The 15,551-nt window shown below is 37.4% G+C and overlaps 1 long non-coding RNA gene across 3 annotated transcripts in view; it reads right to left on the reverse strand.

The window, feature by feature from the left end:
- Nucleotides 1-3,100, reverse strand: part of LOC112447052 (uncharacterized) — a 384,327-nt gene extending 381,227 nt beyond the window's left edge. For 2 of the 3 annotated variants that reach the window (XR_009494841.1, XR_009494840.1), the window contains exon 1: nt 2,698-2,961. This is a non-coding gene — a long non-coding RNA (uncharacterized lncRNA). Of the gene's footprint in view, nt 1-2,697; nt 2,962-3,036 lie in introns of those variants that run through there. The other variant, XR_003035096.2, reaches the window with a different exon arrangement.
- Between the last annotated feature and the right edge of the window lie 12,451 nt (nt 3,101-15,551).

Consider the following 15,551-nt stretch of genomic DNA (forward strand, 5'->3'; position numbering starts at 1 on the left):
AAAAAAAAAACTTTTTATTTTATATTGGAGTATAGCCAGTCAACAATGTTGAGATAATTTCAGATGGACAACAAAGGGACTCAGCCCTACATGTACATATACATATACATATACACATACATATACACATACATGTTTCCATTCTCCCCCAAACTCCCCTCCCATCCAGGCTGCCACATAACATTAAGCAGAGTTCCCTGTGCTATACAGTTGTACCTTGTTGGTTATCCATTTAAAATATACCAGTGTGTACATGTCGATCTCAAACTCCCTAACTATCCCTTCCCTGCAAGTCTGTTTCTGTTTTGTAAATAAGTTAGTTTGTATCATTTCTTTTTAGATTCCACATATATCATATGATATGTCTCCTTCTCTGTCTGACTTCATTCACTCAGTGTAGCAATTTCTAGGTCCATCCATGTTGCTGCAAATGTCATTGTTTCATTCTTTTTCGTGGCTGAGTAATATTTCACGCATATTGCTCTTTGACAGAGTAAGCAAGTTGCCACCTTTCTTGGTAGTTTAAGCTTTAACTTCCTGAATGCCGTTCTCACAGCAGACCATTTGCCAGCTAGTCTCTAAGACAGCAAGCTTTCTTTCCATCCTTGCCCTTATTTACTCCCACAAACTAGAATACTCTTTCTTCTACTCAGATTCCTTTTCATCACTCAATGCTCTTCTCAACCACCTTGTCCATTCAATACTTTTCTTTGAGTTTTCTAATCCAAACTTATGACACATTTCATGGGCATTCTAATTGTCTTAATTGTCCAATACTAAAAATAACATCTGGCCTATAAATCATGTTCAGTTAATGTTTTAATGAAATAATTTTCTCAATCTTCTGTCATGGAAAATGATAAGCTCTAACTCACAGTCTCTGGTATGATCCTTCGTAAATCTAAACTTTAAACTACTGCTAGAATTACTTAGCTAAGACTTAAATGAGCTTGTCATTTCAATTATTATATGATGACTCTCTGTTATTCATCCAAGTAGGTAAATATTCATGGAGGATCTAGGATAGGATAGGCACTGAGAATAAAAGTGTGAGCAGAGTGAATATCATCCTGTCTTCATGGAGATGACAGTCCAGAGAAAGATCCAAATACACACACTTACACATACAAAGTACAAATTAATTCTAACCACTTCGAGGAAAGTACAAGATATACAAGAGAGTACAAGAGATCTCAACCTACCTTATTTGTCATTTAATCTCTAGCATCTTAAAAATTACCAGAGTTACAGCCAAAGCTTATTACAAGTATATTGAACCAGAATGGACTTTTTCCTGCTTTGCTGTTATATAACATCAAACAAAAGTCAGGGAAAACTATCAAGAGGCCAATTCATCTTACTCAGCTTATCTTTTTAGTTCAGCAGAGGTGAAAAGTTTTAAGTCTTCTACATAAAAAATTCCTTATCTATTACATGAATCTTCTACTTAAATATATGTAGAAAATGTGGGGAAAGATAGAACAGAAATAAGTAAGGAGAAGCTAGAAAAAGAATAATAAAAATGAGAGGAGGAAAATATGTGTAAAATTATAAAGAGAAGAAGAAAATTGGAGTGGACATACCAGAAATTGTGTTTTCCTATGTGTCTCCACACACGTTAAACTCTTCACTCAGTACCTGGCATTCTTTTCTATTTCTCTGTCAACACTGAAGAGCTAAACTGATTTTCATGTATTGAAATTGTTTTAAAAATATGATTTTTTAATGTTTTTTATAGTTAGAGATACAATAAACATGTCTTAGTGTTTTTTATGACCAGATAAATTTCTATTCTACCAATATGTTTATGGGTCATATTATCTCTATTGAAACTACTCATGTCTATTGTGTAGTGTGAAAAGATCCATAGATAACACAGAAACAAATGAATGTATCTCTGTTCTAATAAAAATTTATTTACAAAAACAGATATCCAACCTATGAGATATAATTTGCCAGCCCCTACCTTGGAGTAAAATGTACTATTCAACATACACACATACATTTGTGCAAAGTGCCTCATGTATGTTTGAATTATTTAATGTGTCTTTCATATGGATCAGGGCATAAATTATTCTAGGGTTCAGTCTGCATTAAATTATTTATACAATATGAAGCATATTTTAAGTATACTGTAATATTCATCCTTTACTTTTTATGAGACAGTATCTGATTTATATATACATTAATCTTTGCTTTTTATGATCCTCGATTTTGTTTTTTATAATAATTTTTATAATAATACTGCCTTAATGCAAATAGCAAGCTTGATATACTTGTGCATGTATGTGTATTATTAATATTCTTAATCACTTCCCCCTCTATAGTTCATGTAACTTTAACTGTGAATGTCATTCTGTAGAAACAGATCTAGTCATCTAATCCTTCAAATTTATTTTTTCAATCATTAAAAGTTATGCCTTATAGGTAGGGCTAATAATAACCTTTTTTCCTATAGAAATATATTAATTCTGGGTAGTAATTGACCTCCCCTCCCCTAGGAGACAATGCAGACATTTCCAGGGGAGTTACCTTAATAGAAAATGTCTTTAGACCTCTTTTTCCAAATCAAAGACTTTAAGAGGAAACATGGTCTTAATTGATTATCTGAAGAAGAGCAATGGCTGACCCATCACTCAGGCCCTGTCAATTTTCTCAATTGCGAATACAATCAGAAGCCAGCAGATGATCTCTTACCTTTCCTTTTGCCCAACTTAGTATGCAGTTTCCATGACTCAGTTACCTTGGCTCTGTCACTGGTGTACAAGGCAGGACTAGAAGCCAAGCAAAGGCACCTTAAAGACAGAAAAGACGACTGGAGATTTATAGAATGAAAGTCAAAACTGTGTACCGCGGAAAAGAGAAAGGGAGTTCCACTTTCCCATTTACGGGAACAGGCACAGAACCAAATTAATTTCTTCTAAACTTGAGGTTTGTGTTACATGGTCCTTAAGTCTGAGCTCACAGAAATGAGGTTGACAGCTAAATTACAGGCAAAAGTCACGGTTAAGAACCGATCTCATAGCCTTTACTCACCCGTCTAGATATGAGCTATTTCTGTGTTTGAAATGTTCATCTGATCCTGCCAGCTTTACCCAGGTGAAATTCCAGGTGAAGCCTGAGAAATCAATAGAAGAATTGTTAAGCAGACAGGATCCAGGAAGGCAGGAAAGCAAGGTGGGGCTTAGGGCCCCTGGAAAGACAGCAGGCTTGAATTGGGCCTTTGATAATACATCAATTAGGCCTGACTAGCAGGACAGGCAACAACATTCTCATCCTGAATTTGTAGATTCAGCTATGTTTCCTCAAACCACAAAGTGAAGGAACACAGGCAGCCTTTTCTTCGGTTATGGCAAATACCTGGCTGATCAAGTTAAATGTATATTTATGTATTATATATCTTTATATATTTACAGAGATATATATCTTCACGTATATGGGGCTTCCCTGGTGCCTCAGTGGTAAGAAATCTGCCTGCCAATGCAGGAGACGCAAGTAAGTGCAATCCCCGAGTCAGGAAGATCCCATGGAGAAGGAAATGGCAAGCCACTCCAATATATTTGCCCAGGAAATCGCGTGGACAAAGGAGCCTGGTGGGCCACAGTCCATGGGGTCACAAGAGTCAGACACGACTAAAGCAACTGAGCATGCACCATTTATAGATATATAGAGAGATAATGTATGAATATATTATCTATAAATAGTTATATATATATATCCACACACACACAAGAATGACATGGCCTAGCAATCTCCAAGTTTAGCAATCATACTTAAGTATACTACCATTATTTCAGCTTTTAAATTTACTTTCTGCTTACATCCTTAGCAAGAATACCAGTTTAGTAACGTCAGTTAAATTTGAATTTCAGTTAAATAATGAATAATGCTGTAGAAGTATATACCGTCTGCAACAGCTGGGACATATATTCATTTTTGTCTGAAATTCATATTTAATTGGGCATTTGCATTTTATCTGGCAGCCCTAGTTCTTAGTAAAGCATGGAAGATGGAAAGGGGTGATGTTTTTATGGAAATATTAATTACTGGATGGATAAATTGGCACTGAAGTGTTCCATGCTGTGGTTCATTAAAGATCAAATGAGACCAGTTTATTTTTTTCTTATATAGACACACATAATTAATTCAGAATAACAGGGGAAGGTCAGTCTGAAATGGTAAGATATTTTAAAGTAAATGATACAATTTAAGGAAAGGAGTCTTCCAGAGTGAAGTTAACCACCAGGAACTCAAAAATATTTATTGAAAGAATTATGTGAGATAAATTGTTCATTATCATACAGTTGGCATGACTGTTAATTAATTACAATTGAGGCTGATAGAGTAAATTTATTCCCTTGAAGAAAACAGATAATTGTCATTTAAGGTCCCCAGAGGGTTAGACAGCAACACAGAAAGGAAGAAATAATAAAGATTATTGGACAAAGATTAAAGGAAAAAACTCTCTTCTTGAAACAAACCCACAAGATAATAGCACTTTATTGGATGCTTACTATTGTTCATATATTTGGGTTGCACATTTTTGCCAAACAGTTTACATAAATCAGCTCATTTTCTCTTCTAATCCCTACAGTATATCTCTATGAGAAAGATACTCCTATGGTCTCCATTTTCTAGATAAGGAAATCAGGGCTTAAGACTGATTAAGAAAATTACACAAAGGCAGGTCAGAGTCCTTAATCCAGATTTTACTAATACTGTAAAATTCCATACTCCTAGCCATGAAGTGATATCAACTCCAACAAGTCAAAGACCAATCTGATGTGTATTTAAACATAGGAAATATGTTAGAATATAATAATAAGTAACCCAAGGTTGAAAGACTCAGAAATCAGAAGACATACAATCATATAAAACATAAATAAGGAAAACAAACTAATAATTTGTCCATCTGTTTTTGGACTTAATTGGATCGGACTCTGACCATACGGTGGCTAGAATCTGTGCTTGGGCTGGGAAGGATGCTACTGTGGAGGGCTTATAAAAGCCCTGAAGTGAATCAGCTATAACCTGATCTGGGCAGGTGTACTTTACTAATACATACAAGTGATTCATTAGGCTGCCATATGTTGGGGATATTCATTGAGACACAGAGCTGAATGTGCAAGGAATGGAACTGTTGTCATTAATTACCACTATAGAAATTGGCTTCCACTTTGGGTGGCTACGAAGGACAGGGCATTGATAGAGCCCATGTTAGGAAAACATCCTTTTGTAAAAATGGAATACTTCATTAAAGTTGCTAATGGCTCGATCAGCTGTACAGCATAAAGGGAAAATAAAAATTCGAATATCCAAAAGGATCAAGACAGGACAGAAATAAATAACTAAATGTCATAGTGTACCTTTTATCAAGTGCTAAATTGCTTTGAAGTTAAACATGTTCATGCCTTGAATGAATTTTAGCTCTCAAGAATTAGGAAGTCACAGAACAGCACAATTGCCTTCCACTCCTGGGTTCAAAACTATTGAGAGAAAGGTACAGAGATCAGAGAGATGGATATTAAAATATAGGCTTTCTTATAATAAATTTCTGATTGGAAAGTATGACTTGTCTTATATGTATGGCCACCCCAGGCCTCCTCTACGTCACCTTTAAATTGCACAAATGTCCTGAGTCAGTAACAGTGCAGCTCTGGGCAGTCACAGGCCTGATCTTGCAGGTTTGTAACACAGAGGAGTAGAGAATTAATACTTCCCGCAGGTAAGCTGCATCCAAAAGTGAAAGAGGGAGAAGGCATACCGTAAGGAGAAGGTAAGCAGTTTTTCCTGACTTCATCAACACACCACTCATCTTCCCTGGGGACACTGAGTGAGGGGCTGGGAAGAGGCCAGCAGTGACCCTGGAGCAGAAAACAAAAGCAGATTCTTCCAAAATATGGACTTTCTCCATCCTATTCAAGTTGAAGCATCACTTGCTGAATTCACTTAGCAACTTCTAAGAGACTCAAAGAAACTGGATACTCTGGAATCAAGATTTTATACTATTTGAATTTTACAGTAAAATTAACTATAACAGGAACATTTATTTAATACTTATGATATGCCAGGCCCTGTTCCAAACTCTGTACATACATACATTCATTTAATCCTTCAAATTCTTCTAAAAAGAGAGATTCACTATGATCCACAATTTACAGTTGGGAAGACTGAGACACATGGAAGCTAAAAATAGTCCTCCAGAGACTTCCCTGGTGGTCCAGTGGTTAAGACTTGACTTTCCAATGAAGGGAGTGGGCATGGCTTCAATCCCTGGTCAGCAACTAAGATCCCACATACCGCATGGTGTGGCAAAAAATAAATACACAAATAAAATAAAACATTTATTTAAAAAATAGCCCTCCACATTTTTGCTGGTGGTCTTTTTATTGTAAGTCCCTTCCACCTGTGGTAGAGACACAGGACATTTTAGCATACTTTTCTGTATATTTTCTTTAGGCAGTACAACTTTGATTGTTGGCTCAAATGCCACATTCTACATAGAATTGGATAACCCTTGGATTTTTTTTAAACCAAGCGACTTCTTTCCCCGGTCCTTGCTTATACTTTCCCCTAGATGCTTCAATTGTTAAAACTTTCTCAATAGAGAGGCTATATGTCTGCCTTCTTTCTAATCGTTTCTTTATTTGCCCATCTAACTTTTCTAGGTTTCTTCTTCTTCTCAGGCATCTGCTCCGGTCATCTGCAAATTTCTCAGGTGAATCATGACCCCTAACAACCCATAAGACAATATGAAGCCGGTCTTTCTCTGCCTACAAGGCATGACACCAGTTCCACTGTGTTTAAAACTAAGGCCCATTTATTTGAAAGTTACCCAACCTGTCCTTCCATTGGGTCCACCTGAGTCTTTAAATACACACGTTTTAAAAATCTAAGTGTACTTGCTTCCTGAATTTTTTTCTCGGTGTCACCTTCATTTGTTCAAGTCTCTGTTATTTGCACTTCGTTTGCTATCTGCTGCCCCTATTGTGTTACGAAGTTCCTGATGCCAACTTTGGTCTTTAGCTTTTCCTTCTTAGTTTGGCTCATGCCTATCTGCAGTCTGGACACTTGGGGCAAAGCTATTGAGATGTAAAGGTGTCAAATCACAGGAGAAGGCAAGTGAGTCCCAATGACCTCTAACCTCATGTAAAATGATTTAGGTCATACATTAGAAGCCTTGAATATAATTAGTTGGGCATCTTGAAAAATTCTGGGACAACTAACTTCCAAACTGTTAGCAATTTAAGAAGGCTGAATTTTTAAAAGCCTTGTTGAATGACAGTGAATGTTTATTTGAAATTCAGTTCAGTTAAGTTCAGTTCAGTTGCTCAGTCGTGTCTGACTCTTTTCAACCCCATGGACTGCAGCATACCAGGCCTCCCTGTCCATTACCAACTCCCGGATTTTACTGAAACTCATGTCATGTTCATTGAGTCAATGATGCCATCCAACCCTTTCATCCTTTGTCGTCCCCTCCTCCTCCTGCCTTCAATCTTTCCCAGCATCAGGGTTTTTTCCAATGAGTCAGTTCTTCATGTCAGGTGGCCAAAGTATTGGAGTTTCAGCTTCAACATCAGTCCTTTCAAAGAACATTTAGGACTGATTTCCTTTAGGATGGACTGGTTGGACCTCCTTGCAGCCCAAGGGACTCTCAAGAGTCTTCTCCAACACCATGTTTCAAAAGCATTTTTTCTTCGGCACTCAGCTTTCTTTATAGTCCAACTCTCACATTCACACATAACTACTGGAAAAACCATGGCGTTGACTACATGGACCTCTGTTGGCAAAGTAATGTCTCTGCTTTTTAATATGCTGTCTAGGTTAGTCATAACTTTTCTCCCAAGGAGTAATTTGAAATTAGTACAGAGTAATTTAGAGTAGCTCTGTTATTGCTTATCAGCCCTAGGAACCATAGAAAAAGAACTAAGAAAGTGGTAGCTCAAGATTGGCCACAAGAGGATGTGGCAAAAAAGGCTAGGGGTGTGGGTGAAGCAGTCCAGCAGGCTGGACGAAACTGCCACCATGGAAGGCCTGCTGCGTGCTGGGGGAAGGGCACTGAAACCGCGCCAGGTGCAAGCTGTCTATCTGCCCATAATAAGGAGAAAGAAAGGATCCTGGGAAGACAATCTGCACCACTTCTTGAGATTGATATACTTACTATGCATTAATAAACAGGATGCCTGAGGCAAAACAGTCAGGTAGAGGTTTGGGTAAGCTTGTTTAAATTTCTGAGCTCTGGTTTTCCCTAAATAAACTGAGTAACAACATAGGTGATGGAGGAAGATGGGGGCTTGGAAGTGGGATGCAATTCTGAAACAAACTCCTCTTTCTTCATTCTCCAGCACTTCTTGAATCTTCTTTCTACTTTCTTTGTAATCGACTTAGAAGATTAATATGTCTTTTGAATGTATTGAAAGTAGAATTGATTAAATCTTGAAAATCATCTTGAAATTTTAAAACATCACTTATTCCTTATTGCTGTTCAGTGTTGCATTATCTATTGCTATGTACAAATACCAACACTTAGTGACTTAGAATGATCAATTTTGTTTCCAAATGTGCAGTTTAGGCAGGGCTCAGTGATGGCATCTTGACTCTGATCTACTCATCCTCAGCTGTGTGGCTCCACGCCTGGGTATGGAATCATCTAAATATATGTTCAATCCGATGTCTGTCAGTCAGTGCTGGCTGTTGATGGGACCTCATCTGGGATTGTCAACCAGAGCACCTACACATGGCCTCCATGTGCCTGCGCTTCTGACAACATGGAGTTTTAGGGTGGGCATTCCAAAAGAGAGAGAGATGGAAAAGAGCCAGATAAAAGATGTGTCACTTTTTGTGACTGAGCCTCAGAAGCATCACTTCCTCTGCATTTTATTAATTGGGGCAGTCATGAAGGGCAGTCATCTGACCCATTTTCAGTCATTTTCAATCATGAAAATGGGTCAGATGACCTCCAAAGTGCCTAAGCACTTTTTGTCCACTGTCAGAAGTACAGGATGACTCCCTACATCTCATGGTTTTGTACTTTGATTCACATCATTTCTTCCCTACTTCCAGCTCAATCATCAAGCCTGATCATCCATCCAGGTTCAAAAGAGAAGAGAATTAGACATGACATGTCATTTGTACCACATTCTTTTCATCTAGGCAGTCCCAAAGGTCTGCCAAGTTTCAAAGGGAAGGGAAGTAGACTCTTCTTCTTGATGGGAGAACAGTAAAGGGCAAAATGCTGGCCCTGGGAATATTGCTTTGGCCATTTCTGGAAAATCAAGTTCACCACATTTAGAAAACTTCAAAAAAAAAAAAAAAATGAAAACGTCCAACTTCATCTAGGTACAGAGAAAAGAAAGTCAAAAAAACTTTCTCAAGTGGAAGCAGAGAGATAGGTATTGTTACCTTTCTTCTGCCAACCACAGATTTCCTGAGGGTTTACATCAATGGGAATTTTATCTAGCAGTCAAAGGCATGATTTGACCCTAGAATTTTTATGGGTGAATCTTAGAGCAGAATCTGAGGAGTTAAGTAAAATGCTCTTCTGCTCAAAGCTTATTTTAGAACTAAGTAATGGATGAATCACTAAATAGCTTATGGTTATGTTTTTATTGATATATGACTCACCATGTGCTCCTATCTTTCAGGAGAAAATAATGTCTTTCCATGTAGGTGATTTGCTTTATTAGACCTCATGGGGGTAAAGAGCTCTTTGCTTTATGTTTTACTCTGACACAGTAATGGTCCTTGTCCTGCTCTTGAGAAGTGACTAAGATCCTCACTTGGGAAGATGCATTAACTTTTCAAGCTATATAAATTCCATTTATGAAATTATGTCTACCAGGCATTATTATCTAAAAGAGTTAATGCTCTTTCTCAGCATATGGAATTTACTGCTGAGACCCAGGCCCTCCAGTACACACAGGGTATCACAAAAAGAATCCATTCTGTGAAGTTGTGCCAAAGATCAGGAAAATGGAGGTCAGATGAGTGCTTAAGTATTTTTGTCCACTGTCAGAAGTACAGGATGACTCCCTACATCTCATGGTTTTGTACTTTGATTCACATCATTTCTTCCCTGCTGAGAGAAACCTAGTTCCTGCTCAATAATAATCACATCCACTGAAAGCCTTTCCATACTTTACCAAGTTTATAATTACTGTGAGTCTATCAACAGTAATTTGATGAACTCAACATCAAATTTAATTCGTATATATTCAATATTCGGAGAAGGCAATGGAAACCCACTCCAGTACTCTTGCCTGGAAATCCCATGGGCAGAGGAGCCTAGTGGGCTGCAGTCCATGGGGTCACAAAGAGTCGGACACAACTGAGTGACTTCACTTTCACTTTTCACTTTCATGCACTGGAGAAGGAAATGGCAACCTACTCCAGTGTTCTTGCATGGATAATCCCAGGGACGGTGGAGCCTGGTGGGCTGCCGTCTATGGGGTTGCACAGAGTTGGACACAACTGAAGCGACTTAGCAGCAGCAGCATATTCAATATTTATCATCTTTTTAGCATAACACAATATGCTAAATTATTCTTTATTTTCCTTTCCCATTGGAGACATCAATAATCTTTGTTCCTCTGTTACCCCAAATAATCCCTGCCAGATAGAACTGAATTCATGTTAGAATCCCCAAGCACCTTTTTGAAAATACCAACCCCTGAAATTCATCCTAAACCAGTTAAATCAGAATCTCTGGAAGAAAATCCAAGTATCAGATCATCACTATTTTTTTAAAAACTTTCCTGGGTAATCCAATGGTCAGCCAAAATGGAGGACCACAAACATAGTGGATATTCAATGGTGTTTTCCTGAATGGCATTTGTCTATTGAGTACCAAGTTCCCATTATAGATCCTTGAAGTATCTTCATTCTACAAAATATAAGATTCCTAGTTAATGTGGTAAGTACTTTCCTTTTTCTCCAGCTAGAATAAAGTAGGAACTGCATATACAAATATATTTCAAGTTATTCAACACAAAGAGTTGAATGAAAATTATTTCTTTCCTAGAGTATAAAATTTTAGGTAACAACTTAACCTGATACAGAAAAAGATATTAAAGATTCTCCAGATGTTATCATGGGCAACATGTGGTTAGTTATAAAATAGAATAACCTAGACTATGGTATTCAAATGTGTTCAGGGGAAATGTTTAAGCTAAATTCCATGATTTGTATACAGTTGACCCTTGAACAATGCAGGGTTGAACTGTAAATGTCCACTTACAGGAGGATACTTTTCAACAGTAAATATTATAGTATTACAAGGTCCCTCGATTCAATTTGTGGATGTGGAATGAACCACAGAGGACAGTTATAAATTATACATAGATTAAAGCCCCCATGTTGTTCAAGGGTTAATTTGTATTTTTACATAGTTCAAATATGCCATATACCATAATTTAACATATTGGTAATTACCAAAATATTAAGATATGTTGGTTATTAAAATTACTTTTGCAGAACTTCTGACATACATATACATGTACACATGCATACACACAAATGTGGAAATCAGACTTGCTTCAGTCTGCTCACATAAAACCGCATGAGTTCATTATTAAAGCATATGAGTGCTACTCTCAACCATATGCTGGCAAGATTTAGGAGCTCTAGCTTACAGGTTGTATTTCTCGCAGCAAAAAAAAAGGAAAAAAACAGTTGTCAGTTATGAAATAACAATTCATAATATATCACATTATAATAGTTTAATGTCATAGATCACTTAATGCATTTATATTTTAGGCACTCCTTTTCAGACTTTCACATTATATGGAATGCAAACATTATTAAATATTATAAGTGATACAGTTTTGACCTTAACATACCAAATACTGCTCCTTCATGCTTCTGGATCAGTTCAGTTGAGAAGTACCTGATGTTTTAAAGTAATCATTTTAAACAATGATTTTATGACTTCTTTTATGAATTCAGTGTATACAACTAAAGATGTATTAAATAAATTGTATGCAGATGCTAAAGTACAGCAATTCTCACCAGATTGAAACTTACAGTTTGCAGTTAGTATTTCAATAAGGCTCTCTAGTGTGTGTGTAACTGTTCTCCCAGAAAACCAAACATCCCTGTTAGTAAAACAGAACTTTTTTCAGCTACATCTCAGGGAGGATGGGAAATGTCAGCAACATATACATTAATGCTGAAAATCATGTTTGAAACTAGAGCCAACAGAGGTCTTTCAAACCTATCAGACTGAGAGTATAATGTCTGTCACTTGCACATTGTGAAATCACTACACCTCAAAACCTCCGACTTGTGTGCAAGAGGGACAGTGGAAGACTTCTCTGCTTGTCCATATTCTCCTTGCCATATTTTCTAAGGATGTCAACTCTTAGGGATCCTAGTTCATTTTTAGTGAACCCTTAAAAGAGTAGGCTAATAATTAGGAAAAATAATACTATCATGTTAATGCTCTGCAGCCACATCAACCCAAAATTCTCCTGTCATTTCAAGTGGCAGGAGGGGAAAGGAAAACAGGAGCTGAATTTAGTATTTATTTAAAAAAAAAAATGTACTCTTATTTATTCGGCTGTGCCAGGTCTTGGTTGCAGCACACAGATCTTTTAGTTGAGGCATTTGGGATCTAGTTCCCTGACTAGAGATAGAACCAGGGTCCCCTGCATTGGGAGCATGGAGTCTTAGCCACTGCACCACCAGGAAAGTCTCCCAATTCACTATTTCTTGTCAGAAATAAGGTTTGGCATCAAAATGTCTCAAGTTTGGCTTCACTCTGAGGGCTATTGGGTTTAAATGCCTTTTTACTGAGGACCTGGGTAGTTTTCTAGTTTAGCATAGAGGACTACTCTGTAAAACTCCTGGAAGCATCACAGGAAATTTTAGGAAACGAGGAAAGCTATACTTAACCAGAAGCTGCCTCCATATGTCGCAGGTAGAATGAAAGGAATTCTGCAGAAAGACCCTTGGGGGATTTGGTGGAAGGCTTCTGTCTCCTTTCCAAAAGAAAAAAAAAAGCATGCTGGGGGTAACAGATCATTTCGGAGGATAAGGCAAAGAGCTGCAGGATTTGGTTTTGGTTCCCAAGGGATTAGGCAGTGGCACTGCCTTTTCTGCTTTTTGTTGGAGCAGCAGAACTCAGACCTCTGCCCTCTGAACTCAGACTACCTGGGGCATCCCTGCAGGGTCACATGGCTGTGTCCATGTGCTGAGCACGGGATTCAACCTCTCACTGCCTATATTCTTCCTATGAAAACAGAGCATTCACCATAGCTATGTTGTGAGGGTTTAATGAATTAATACTCATAAATTACATAGAACAGAACCTAGCACAAGTAAGTCCTCAATTACTTAACAATTTTTTAGAATATTAGCTCAAAATAGTTCTAAATTAATACCTAGTTAGTGATGTCCTCCAGCCTCTATGCTTATTCAGCCTTGTCTTTGATATTTCACCAGTGACTTCTATAAAATGTATTTTACATTTTTAGACCTGAAAGACAAACTATAAATAAGTTGTGTAGACCACAAATCTGTAATTAAGTTTGTTCCTCTTCTTAGAGAAAGTCAGTCAATTGTGGTTAAAATCATGACAAAAACATTTCTTCCTTAGAATAAGCATCTCTCCTTCAGCTTTTTTTTCCAGGAAAACACAGACCTGAATGAGCTGTTGAATTCTCTGAAGTACCGATATGAAAGTCTCAGCTTTTAATTCTCCAGTACATATCCTTTCATGAGCGTCACCAGAGCCTAGCTCTGTAGGATGTGCAGCAAACATCTCTCATTTTGGGGATCTGTGTCTTTGGTTTCCTAGTAACAAAGAAGACCCCGCACACTAATGTCCTATCCATTTGTAACATTGTGACAGCAAAGCCAACAGCTGTAAAGTCACCCAGTGATGTAAACTGAAAAATATTTGCCAAAATTGGCAAAAGATAAGCTACTCAAGGCAGTCCTTTTGAAAAAGTAAAATACATCTATAAAACATGATTATCTATCTGTTGCTTTAAAGGACATAGTGTATTTTTCCATTATTTGGAAGGATCCTCAAAAGCAAAATGAAGTCAATATTTGGGATTTCATTGGATATTTTACTTAATGAAACGATCGCTTTCCATGTATTGTGTTATGTGCTAAATATAGTGTAGGGAACAACACAGACATAAATCCTAATTTATAGAACTTAATCTAAGCACTCTGTTTCAGATTTAAGGTGCTTTAGAATTACTCAGGAAGCTTGTTTAAATGTTGTTCTCAGGACTTGGATTCTGATTCGCATCATCTGGGAGAAGCCCCTAAAGCTGCATTTTTCAAAGGTGCCCCACATAACAGTGATGCAGATCACCCACCAACCACATACTGAAAACTGGAGCAGAGGATGATCCAGGCAAATCTTGTTAAGAAAATAAGAGTTGTGATTAACATTTTTACAGTAGTGATTTATGATGAAGGACACAGAAGATAAGTGTCAGCCTACCACATCCTCTTGCAAGCTCAGACACAGTGTATCTGTAAATGGGGGGGGGGGGGGAAGAGTCATTTTACAGGGAAATTTTGCACAGGATGCAAGCTTTGTCGGTATTCAGACTCCTGATGCCCCATCTTCCAGCTGTGACCAAGCCTCTCAGGACTCAGTATGTGTTCAGCCTCTCTCAAGCCAACTGAATCAACATAAGCTATATTTACCACAAGTGAAAGACTATCAATGCTTGAGATAGCAGCAGGGAATTCTGACATCTGGTAGCACCAGATGATTAAGAAAGGCATTTGGCAAATCCAAATAGGTGAAACTTAGGAAAGACAGCTGCTTTGTGGGTTCAGGATTAAATCGAGCTGGTGAGAGGAAGTAATAGCAGACTTACCTGCCAATTTGCAAAACTTCTGCTTAATTCCCCAAGGTGTCATTTTTACAGATAACTAAATGAAGCAATTTTATTACTGTATATGATTTTATCTAAATCATATGTAAAATTCAGCATTTATTCATAGATTATCTTTCTGCACCTGATGATTAAAAAGGAGTATTTCTTAGCAATACTGAGAAAATGAATGGCTTTCATTGGTCAGATTTTTTGGTGGGAACTCTAGTCTACTCATTCTGTTGGGACAGTTGCCATAAACAAATTGTGTGCCCAAAGGAGGCATGCTTTTTAGCAAGGCAAGGAAGGCATCTTTCTCAAGTTCTTAATAAGACAGCCTGCTCAATGATCCTGAAACACCTTTCTAGGAAATACAGAAATTCCCATATAATTCTCCACTTTAGGTTAATATTGATATATCTGTTTGAAATGCTGATTGTATTTTCTAGAGTGGAAGCACAGAACAGGGAAAAGGTCTGGAATTAAGGAGCAAGGGGAAAAAAACTTGTGTGGCAAGGCAGAACGTTTGCATAACAATAGTTATTAAACAATTTTCAGAGACCCAGCTGCTTTGGACAGGAGAATCAGGAAGAGGAAATTCCATTAAAAGATACTACTGAAACAACACACCTGAAACAGCACATTATAAATAAACTATACCCCTATATAAGATAAAAATTAAATTTAAAAGTAAAGTGTAAATAAAAAGTA

Source organism: Bos taurus, chromosome 6 (assembly GCF_002263795.3).
Source record: "Bos taurus isolate L1 Dominette 01449 registration number 42190680 breed Hereford chromosome 6, ARS-UCD2.0, whole genome shotgun sequence".
In the NCBI taxonomy this organism is placed as follows: Eukaryota; Metazoa; Chordata; class Mammalia; order Artiodactyla; family Bovidae; genus Bos; species Bos taurus.